We start from the raw sequence: 9,851 nt of genomic DNA, 5'->3' as shown, positions 1-9,851 counted from the left end.
TCTCCTCTTCGGCTCTTCGAGCCTAGCCGTTTTGAATTCATAATTTTGGGTTTTCCTTTGCATCATGAGCAACTAGTCTCCTTTGTTAAGGTTATGAGCTCTATTAATCTTTTTTATGGATTATTAATTGAAGTGTTTTATTTTTGAGATTTATACTTTGATCTATTTTATGATTGAGTTTTTGTTCTTCATCTCTAAAGATTTAGAATTGTTAGAAAATATTCTAACTCAGTTTTGAATTCTAAATATTGTTTTGGAAAAAGTAATATTAGAATTAGCTTGAAAACTATTTCTCACGACTTTTGTATTTAACTAGGAATGATGTTTAAAGAGTGTGCGACACTTTGTAATATTTAATTTCTTTAGTTTGAATAAGTGACATAAAATTCGGAGTAGAAAACTTTTGAAAATCATTTTTTCTTGTAAGTTTCAATTGTTTAGGACTAACTTGGATAAGTGACATATAATTCAACTTGAGGACTATTCTTGAATCTTATTTGAAATTAAATTAGAATTGTGCTTAATCTTTTTTCTTAAATAATTGACTAAGAAATTAGCGATTAATCAGGTTAAAGAGAAATTAAATTGCTAAGAATTATGATTTGATTATTTATGATTTGTCGTGATTAATCTTTGTATTCCTCAAATAAAAGAACACAAAGGTTGTTTACTAAAGAGTGAATATCTCTGAAACCTTAACATTTTCACCATCATTGTCTTTATTCACTCACTGTTTACTATTTTATTGCCTTCATTTACACTTTTCTATAATTTCTCATTCATTCTTCTGTTTCTTGATTTGTCTAATTAGAATAGTCAATTAATCATTATTTCTTAGTAGTTTAATCCTTGTGCGAGATAACTCACTCACACGTTTCTATAATTCCTCATTCATTCCTCTGTTTCTTGATTTTTCTAATTAGAATAGTCAATTAATTTTTTGTTGCTTAGTCATTTAATCCTCATAGAAACGATAACTCACTCACCATGATATTACTTGATACGATTTCGTGAACTTATCGAGTCGTGATTTTGCAAAATTCTACATCAAGTTTTTGATGCCGTTGTCGGGGATTAACTGAGATTAACAACTACCACATTAATTAATTCTCTAAATTAAATATTTGATTTTCTTTTGCTACTCACTGAAATTTCCTTCACTGTGTCACTGTGACGTTGGGAAATTTTACCTTTTTTCTTTGTCTTCCCTATTTTGCATGCAGGACAAGGACAAGGAACAACTTCTCTTTGATCCTGAAATTGAAAGAACACTCCACCAATTGAGAAAGAAGTGTCAAAATCAAAGGGAGTTAGAAGAAGTTGATGAATCATAAATCATGGCAAACAACAATAAGAATGCCAATGCTAGGAGGACTCTTGGAGAATTTGTTACCTCCGCAAGTGATAGTTGTGGGTGTAACAACCTACCACACAGAGTCTTATGCTTAAGTCATAAAACAGAGATGGTGAAGTATTTCGACCTCTAAAAATAAAATTGTATTTATAATATAGTTTGAAAAATATTTATAACTAGGAGTCTTTGAAGAAAAGTTAAAACAAAAGCGTTAAAATGAAAAGCGCAACACTCCCGAAGCGATAACGTAAACGAAACAAGGAAAGAGTAAGCTATACAGGGCTATATACAAAAGAGTTCCAAGATTCAAATAGCAAAACTTAAGACTCGACTCGCAAAGATAAACCGGCCAAAGCACACACACACACATATAAGAGAACCCAAAAGAACCCAAAAGACATAGTTTTACAGAACTTATTTCTCCAAAATCACCTCTAAGAAGAACGAACATCTTATACAAAAGTAGTGGAGATGAAAGTATCTAATTATAAACAACATAAACAAAATAAAGTCCCAAAGTGCAAAAGATATTCGATGTGAGAAGCTCCTAGAATGCTTCAGTGAGGTGCCAAAACGTCCTGCATCTGAAAACCACAAAATATGTATGGGGTATGTAACACCCTAACTTTTAGCACCTCATGACCGTACTAAAAGTCTGAGCGCTACTCAACTCTAAACCTTTTTATCTTATACTAATTATATTTAATATTGAGTTTTCGCGAATACGAGATGGAATTTTAATCAAGAAAATGAAAAGTCTATACTTTAAACCTCTTAATCACAAAATATGTTTATTCACATAGCAATATATACATAAACTCATCTCAAGACTCTCAAATACAAGTCCTATCCCTCTGAAATTCAAGGTCAATAAATGGCGAGGGAAAAACCCAAGACTACACCAAATGAAAGGAAAATCTGTAAGTGATCCCTATGGTGTTCTAGGTGTTTATCTTAGTTCAAATGATCAACATAGAATGGTTCAGTTTACTGAATTAACTTCAGTCACCCAACAGTTCGATGATAAAATTGTATTAATGGGTATTTTAATGCTATTTCTAATCAATTGAAGAAAACAGATGGGGTGTTAAATCTCTTTCTTCTATTGAAATTTTTAATAATTTTATTGATGATAATTCCCTAACAACTTCAAAGAGATTTTCACAATATCTCCAAACTCAATGCATCACCCACCTTAGGAAATAATTTTTTTACCTGAAAAAGTATTCACTATTTTTATTCGTTCGAACTTTGGAGTTGAGGTGAGTATTATTTTGTAACCCTTGGAATTAGTTTTAGCTACATATAATATTTCTAATGGAGAATATGCTATCATCTTTATTTGCTATTTCTTTTTTTGTAGGCTGTGTTCTTCATTAGCAATTATTTTTTTGATTTTATTTTTCTAGAATAAGAGAAAAAAAAAAGGACGAAGAATATTATGAGTGTAAAAGAGATGAGAAAACTGCTTACTAAAAAAAAGAAGATAAGAAAAGAAAAAAGATACAAAGTTTTTGAAAAAAAATTATTTTCTTATTTTTAGAGATAAAATCATGATATGGATTAATAAAATTTAAGAATAAAAATATATAAAAAAAAGTTATCAAATAATATTCATTATAAACTCCAAAGTCCAAATGGAATTGAAGACTCTCAACTTTTCTTTATGATGCATTGAGTTTATAAAATTGTGAATTAGCCTGTATGAATTCGTTTTGGAAATATAATAAATGTTGTTGCTCACAAGTAAATATATCATAATGAATTAAAAATATTTTTGTAAATAATTTAAGAAACTCCATTTAGTGGAAATTGTTTTATGAGAGTTCCATCAAATCTTTTGCCAAAAATATTCTTAAGATTCGTGTGTCTTTTTGTTCTAAAAATATAAAATTTTCTTTTGATATTATATACAAAAAATAAACAAACAAATATTAGAGTAAAATGATAAATTAAGTTTGTCTATAAAAATTTACGTTTTAGATATATTAGTCTTTAAAAAAATAATAATAAAATTTTTAATATTAACATATATGAACAAATTATATTTAAATTAAGACCTTCTGTTATTATTATAGAGATTAATATAAAAATAATGTGTTCATATCTATTATTATATAAAAGATTTTATTAATTTTTTTTAGAGAATAATTTGTCTAAAGTATAAATTCTTAAAAATTTATTTATTATTTTTCACTAAATATTATTGTTTCACTCAAATTAAGTTTCTAACCATTATTTAAATATATTTTTATCCGGAACATTTCTATCTCATCTGTCCCTAATTTCTTTCCCTTTTGATGGATGAATTACATAGGTTTATGGAATCACTATGAATGTAGAGACTAGAAAGATGGCAAGAATCATGGCGTTATCAGTTATTCCACTCTTCATAATGCAGATTCCCAACTTGTTCCACAGCTCTTCATCATCATCACCATACTATGTGACCTTGATAGTTGCTCTTAGTATAATAATTCTAATTTTTACACTGAGTTTTTCTTAAAATAATATTTTAAAGCAATTAATTTTATTTTGACGAGTTGACTTCGAATTTTGAAATAAAATAAATGGTAATATAATTTTATTATTATATTATTTATTTATTTTACTTACTCTAATTATAATAGAGCCTAGATAATAATATTATCAAGTCCAACTTTTGTCGATATAAATAATTATCGGTATTTTTTGATGAATTTAATTAGAGTTGCTAATACTTTATCAAATATCTTTCATCCATAAATTACTAATGTCATTTATATTAGTAACTCATATTTAACTCTGGCTTAAATATATTATTATTTGTGTAATAATATATTCAATTTTTATAATTATTTATTTAAAATATTTATAATTTAAATTGCTGATTCAGCAATTTATAATCGTGACACCTGCCCTTTACCCTTACTAAATTACCTTCCACTAAAGTAAATAGCCGAACCATTCCTTGGAAAAATGAAGGAATAGAAACGTGGAATCACATTAAGCAATGTTATCCCATTAATTATTAACACATAACCATCTAGTAAGAAAAGAGAGATTTTAACACATAACCATCTAGTAATATGGCATTATTGACACATAATCCTTTAATTGCCAATTCACCTTTCCTCTAAAACCAAAATCACCTTCCTTAATCTTTCATTCATTAACCGTACTGCATGAAGAAAAGAGAAAGAGACATTACTAAAAAATTAGTTATTATAGGCAAATATTTTCGACAGATTTTATCCCACAGAAATACAGATAAAATTTTAGAGGGATTTTTTGTCGAAAAACAAAAAAAATAAATTAGCATAAATTACAGACGGAAAAGAAAATTCGTCGATAATTTGTCGAAAAAAGTTAATTTTTTTGTAGGAAATGATTACAGACGGAAAATCCGTCTGTAATTAAATAAACAAAAACGCTACATTTTATTAGATTATTACAGACAAAAAATTCGTCTGTAATTTAAAATTTTCTGTCAGAAAATATTGATATAAACCTAACTTAACCCTAATCTCGAGCTTCATTCAAAATTCACACACGTTCATTCACACTTCACACACGAGCTTCTTCCTCACGAGCTGCTTCTTCTCTGGTTGCACGAGCTTGTTCCGCCGTGGCCGCCGTTCGCATCGCACGATCTCTCTGTCATCCCTTGCGTCGCACGATGATAGGGTGATAGATGCTCTAAACAAAAAAAATAGTGAAATGGTATGTATATTGAATAGAGTAATTACGCCAGAAGTACAAGTTTAGAGTTCAAAAATAACTAAGAACAATCAGAAGGAAATCAAGCTCATCAGTGACTAGAGCTCTAAGAAACAGAAACAAGATAGAGTTCTTCAGTGTAACAATAATTGCGTCAAAATTGAAGAAAATAGGAAAATCAGAATCCACCAAATCAGATTGTAGCAGTGGGAAGAATCCATAACCTGATAGATGGAAGTGGGAATCAGCACAGAAAAGGGAAGATAAAAGAATAAGGAAATAGAAGGGAAAATTCTATATAGCAGCTGAATGAGAGTGACCAAAGAAAGAGGGTTGAGAGAGAAGAAAGAAGAAAATACCACAATACGCCTAGTGCCTGAAATCCCTCAACAACCTACTATTTGACCTCTTTCTCACGCTTCTTATGAGACCCTGAATTTGAGGATCTGCTGCCATCTGTCCCGAGTTAGTTGCAACCTCTTTTGCTGACGTTGCAAGCCTCTCACTTCCTTCTTTGCATTTAGCTATACTCGTATCATTACTCTCCCCATCAAGACCAACCTTGTCCTCAAGGTTGAATTCTGGAAATAACTTGATGAAGTGGGCAGTATCCTCCCAAGAGTTATCTGTCAAACCATCCTGGCCCATTGTACCAAGATTTGAGACACAACTTGATCACCCCTTTTAATTGAACGAGTCTGCAGTATTTTGCAAGGTTCTAAAATCGGCCCTGCATCTGTAGTACGGTAGAGAAAAATATGGTGAGGTTCCTTTACCCCCGAAATGGTTTTAAGGCCGAGATATGAAACACATTATGAATACGTGCTTCCGGTGGCAACTCCAAATGGTATGCCACATCAATCAACTTCTTTACTATAAGGAATGGTCCAAAATATCTTAATCCAATCTTCTGATGCTTTCTCAAAGCCATTGACTGCTGGCGATAGGGCTGCAGCTTAACCAGCACTAAATCTCCTTCACTAAATTCATAATGTCTTCTACTCTTGTCAGCAACCTGCTTCATATACTACTGTGATCTTTCCAAATTAAATTTTTAATGTGTCTAGCAGTTGATCACGGTCCTCCAACAGCTCGAAAACTCATAGCGAGCTAACGTAGGAGGTTCTCGGCCATACAATGCCTTAAATGGAGTCATTTTGATGCTGCTATGGCAAGAAGTATTATACCAATATTCTGCCCATGGAAGAAGAGTAACCCAACGCTTTGGATTATCAGAACAAAAGCAACGTAGATACATCTCCAATGTCCTATTACATACCTCACTCTGCCCATCCGTTTGTGGATGATAAGCGAAACTCATTACTAATGTGGTTCCTTGACTTCGAAATAGGTGCTGCCAAAATTTGCTGATGAAAACCCGGTCTCGATCTTAATTCTCTTCTTGCTCAGAATAAGCTTATGTCTCAGCAAATAAGTCTACTTACTCAACAGATGGGTGGCATGCAAGTCTTAGCTATCAACACCCAAAACTCACCTCAAGAGGTCTCTTATGACATGACAAGTAATTTTGTGCAAAATGATAATTATGACTATGCTCAATGCTCTTCTGAACAGGTCAATTACATGGAGAGTGGTCCTATAAATTCCAACAATGATCCATATTCTAAGACATACAATCAGGGGTGGAGAAATCATCCAAATTTTGGGTGGAGGGACCAACCTCAGAGACCTCAGAATTTCAACAATAATTCTCAGGACGACTTTCAACAGAACAATCACAATAACTGCCAATTTCAGTCTCAGCAGCAACAACCACCTCAGCAGGCAAACTCTAAATTCCAAGAAGATTCTAATTAGGAGATGATGAGGAGTTTTATGCAGGAAATCAGAGCCTCCATTAGAAACTTAAAGGTGCAAATGGGCCAACTAAGCAAGCAAATACCTGAGAGGTTTGCAAGTACATTTCCAGGTGATACAGTGGTGAACCCAAGAGAAGATTGCAAGGTTATTCAATTAAGAAGTGGTAAAACAGCTGGCTCTGAGACAAGGGCCAATGAGGAGCTAGTTGAAAAGAAAGCTCCAGAGGAGAAGAAGGAAGAAGTGGAGCACGCCCCTCCAAAGCTTGCAGACAACCCGTTCCCTGACTCTCTTGACACGTATCCTACATTGCCAAAGGCTCCTGAATACAAGCCAAAAATGCCATATCCTCAGAGACTTTAGAAGGCTTCCAAAGAAAAGCAGTTCTCTAAATTTTTAGATGTCTTCAAGAAGCTACAGATCAACATTCCTTTTGCAGAGGCTCTTGAGCAAATGCCTCTTTATGCTAAATTTATGAAAGAATTGTTGACTAACAAGAGGAATTGGAAGGAGAAAGAAACTGTGGTGTTAACCAAGGAATGCAGTGCTATTATTCAACATAAACTTCCTGAGAAAATGCAAGATTCAGGGAGTTTTGTGATTCCTTGCACCATTGGAGATGTCACCATTCAGAGAGCTTTATGTGATCTTGGAGCTAGCATCAATCTCATGCCACTTTCAGTGATGAAAAAGCTTCAAATTGAGGAGGTAAAACCCACTCGTATTTCTCTTCAACTTGCTGATCTTTCTATTAAATTACCTGTGGGTGTTGTTGAGGATTTACTTGTGAAAGAAGGACCCTTTATTTTTCCTGCTGATTTTGTTATATTAGACATGGAAGAGGATGTAAAATCCTCTATTATTCTTGGTAGACCCTTTTTAGCTACAGGAAGAGCTCTGATTGATGTGCAAAAGGGTGAATTAACCCTGAGGGTAAATGAAGAACAGGTGGTCCTTAATGTTTTTGAAACTCTCAAGCACCCTAATGATTTTGAAGGGTGTATGAGAATTGATGTTGTTGAACCACTTGTTCAAGAAGTACTGGAAGCTGAGGTACTTGATGACATTCTGGATCCTATTTCTGAGTATGAATAAGTTGAAGTTGATGATTCACCACCCCAGAAGGCTATGGTTCACACTCCTAAAGCAGAGGAGGAAGCCCCCAAGCTTGAGCTCAAACTTTTACCTCCTTCTCTGAAATATGTGTTCTTGGGTGAAAATAATTTCTATTCAGTGATTATTAGCTCTTCTCTGAAGCCTGAAGAGGAAGAGGCGCTTATTTTAGTGCTCAGGAGCCATAAAACATCTCTTGGGTGGACCATTAGTGACTTGAAGGAGATTAGTCCAACCAAGTGTATGCACAAGATCCTCCTTGAAGATAATGCTAAACCAATCGTACAACCACAAAGGAGACTCAATCCAACTATGAAAGAGGTGGTCCAAAAAGAGGTAATGAAACTATGGGAAGCAGGTATTATTTACCCTATTTCTGACAGTCATTGGGTAAGTCCCGTGCAGGTAGTTCCCAAGAAAGGAGGGATGACAGTGATTAAGAATGAAGAGAATGAGCTTATTCCTACAAGAACAGTCACAGGATGGAGAATGTGTATAGACTACAGGAGCTCAACACTGCTACCAGGAATGATCACTTCCCCCTGCCTTTCATTGATCAGATGCTTGAGAGGTTAGCTGGTCATGCTTTTTACTGTTTTCTAGATGGATGTTCTGGATATAATCAAATTGCAGTGGACCCTCAAGATCAAGAGAAGACAGCATTCACATGCCCCTTTGGAGTATTTACCTACAGGAGAATGCCTTTTGGACTTTGCAATGCTCCAGCAACTTTTCAGAGGTGTATGCTTTCAATTTTTTATGATATGGTTGAAAAGTTCATTGAGGTATTTATGGATGACTTTTCTGTTTTTGGCAATTCTTTTGAATCTTGCCTTAAGCATTTATCTCTTGTCTTGAAACGGTGTCAAGAATCAAACCATGTTTTAAATTGGAAAAAATGTCATTTTATGGTTACAGAAGGTATTGTTCTTGACACCAGATTTCAAGTAAAGGAATTGAGGTTGATAGAGCAAAGGTGGAGGTAATTGAAAAATTACCACCACCAACTAATGTTAAGGCAGTCAGGAGTTTCTTAGGTCATGCAGGATTTTATAGAAGATTTATAAAGGATTTTTCTAAAATTGCTAAACCTTTAAGCAACCTGTTGGTTGCTGATGTTCCTTTTGTCTTTTATTCTGATTGTTTGCATGCTTTTGAAACTCTGAAAGCAAACCTTACCTCTACTCCCATTATAGCTCCCCCTGACTGGGATTTACCATTTGAATTGATGTGTGATACCAGTGACTTTGCTATAGGAGCTGTTTTAGGACAGAGGCATGGTAAGCTTGTACATGTCATTTACTATGCCAGTCGTGTGTTAAATGATGCCCAAAAGAATTACACAACTACGGAAAAAGAATTATTAGCTGTTGTGTATGCTGTTGATAAGTTTAGGTCCTATTTACTTGGTTCTAAGGTTATTATTTACACTGACCATGCTGCTTTGAAGTACATTCTAACCAAGCAGGACTCTAAACCAAGATTAATCAGATGTGTGTTGCTCCTTCAGGAGTTTGATATTGAGATAAAAGACAGGAAAGGGTCAGAAAATTAAGTAGCTGACCATCTCTCCAGAATTGACTCTGATGCAGGAGTACAACCACCCACAGCTGTGACTGAGACGTTTTCGGATGAGTAATTATTCCTCATTCAGCAGGCTCCATGGTTTGCAGACATTGCAAATTATAAAGCCATAAATTTTATTCCAAGGGAGTACAGTAGGCAACAAGTGAAGAAGCTATTGACTGATGCAAAGTACTACATTTGGGAGGAACCATACCTTTTTAAAAGGTGTTCATATGGTATCATCCGGAGATGTGTCCCAGATGAAGAAAAACAGCAGATTCTTTGGCACTGTCATGGTTCT

The sequence above is a fragment of the Arachis ipaensis genome, chromosome B8 (genome assembly GCF_059453495.1).
Source record: "Arachis ipaensis isolate K30076 ecotype BB chromosome B8, ASM5945349v1, whole genome shotgun sequence".
Taxonomy (NCBI): Eukaryota; Viridiplantae; Streptophyta; class Magnoliopsida; order Fabales; family Fabaceae; genus Arachis; species Arachis ipaensis.
The sequence above is the reverse complement of the archived record's forward strand: the minus strand, read 5'-3'. Positions refer to the sequence as shown.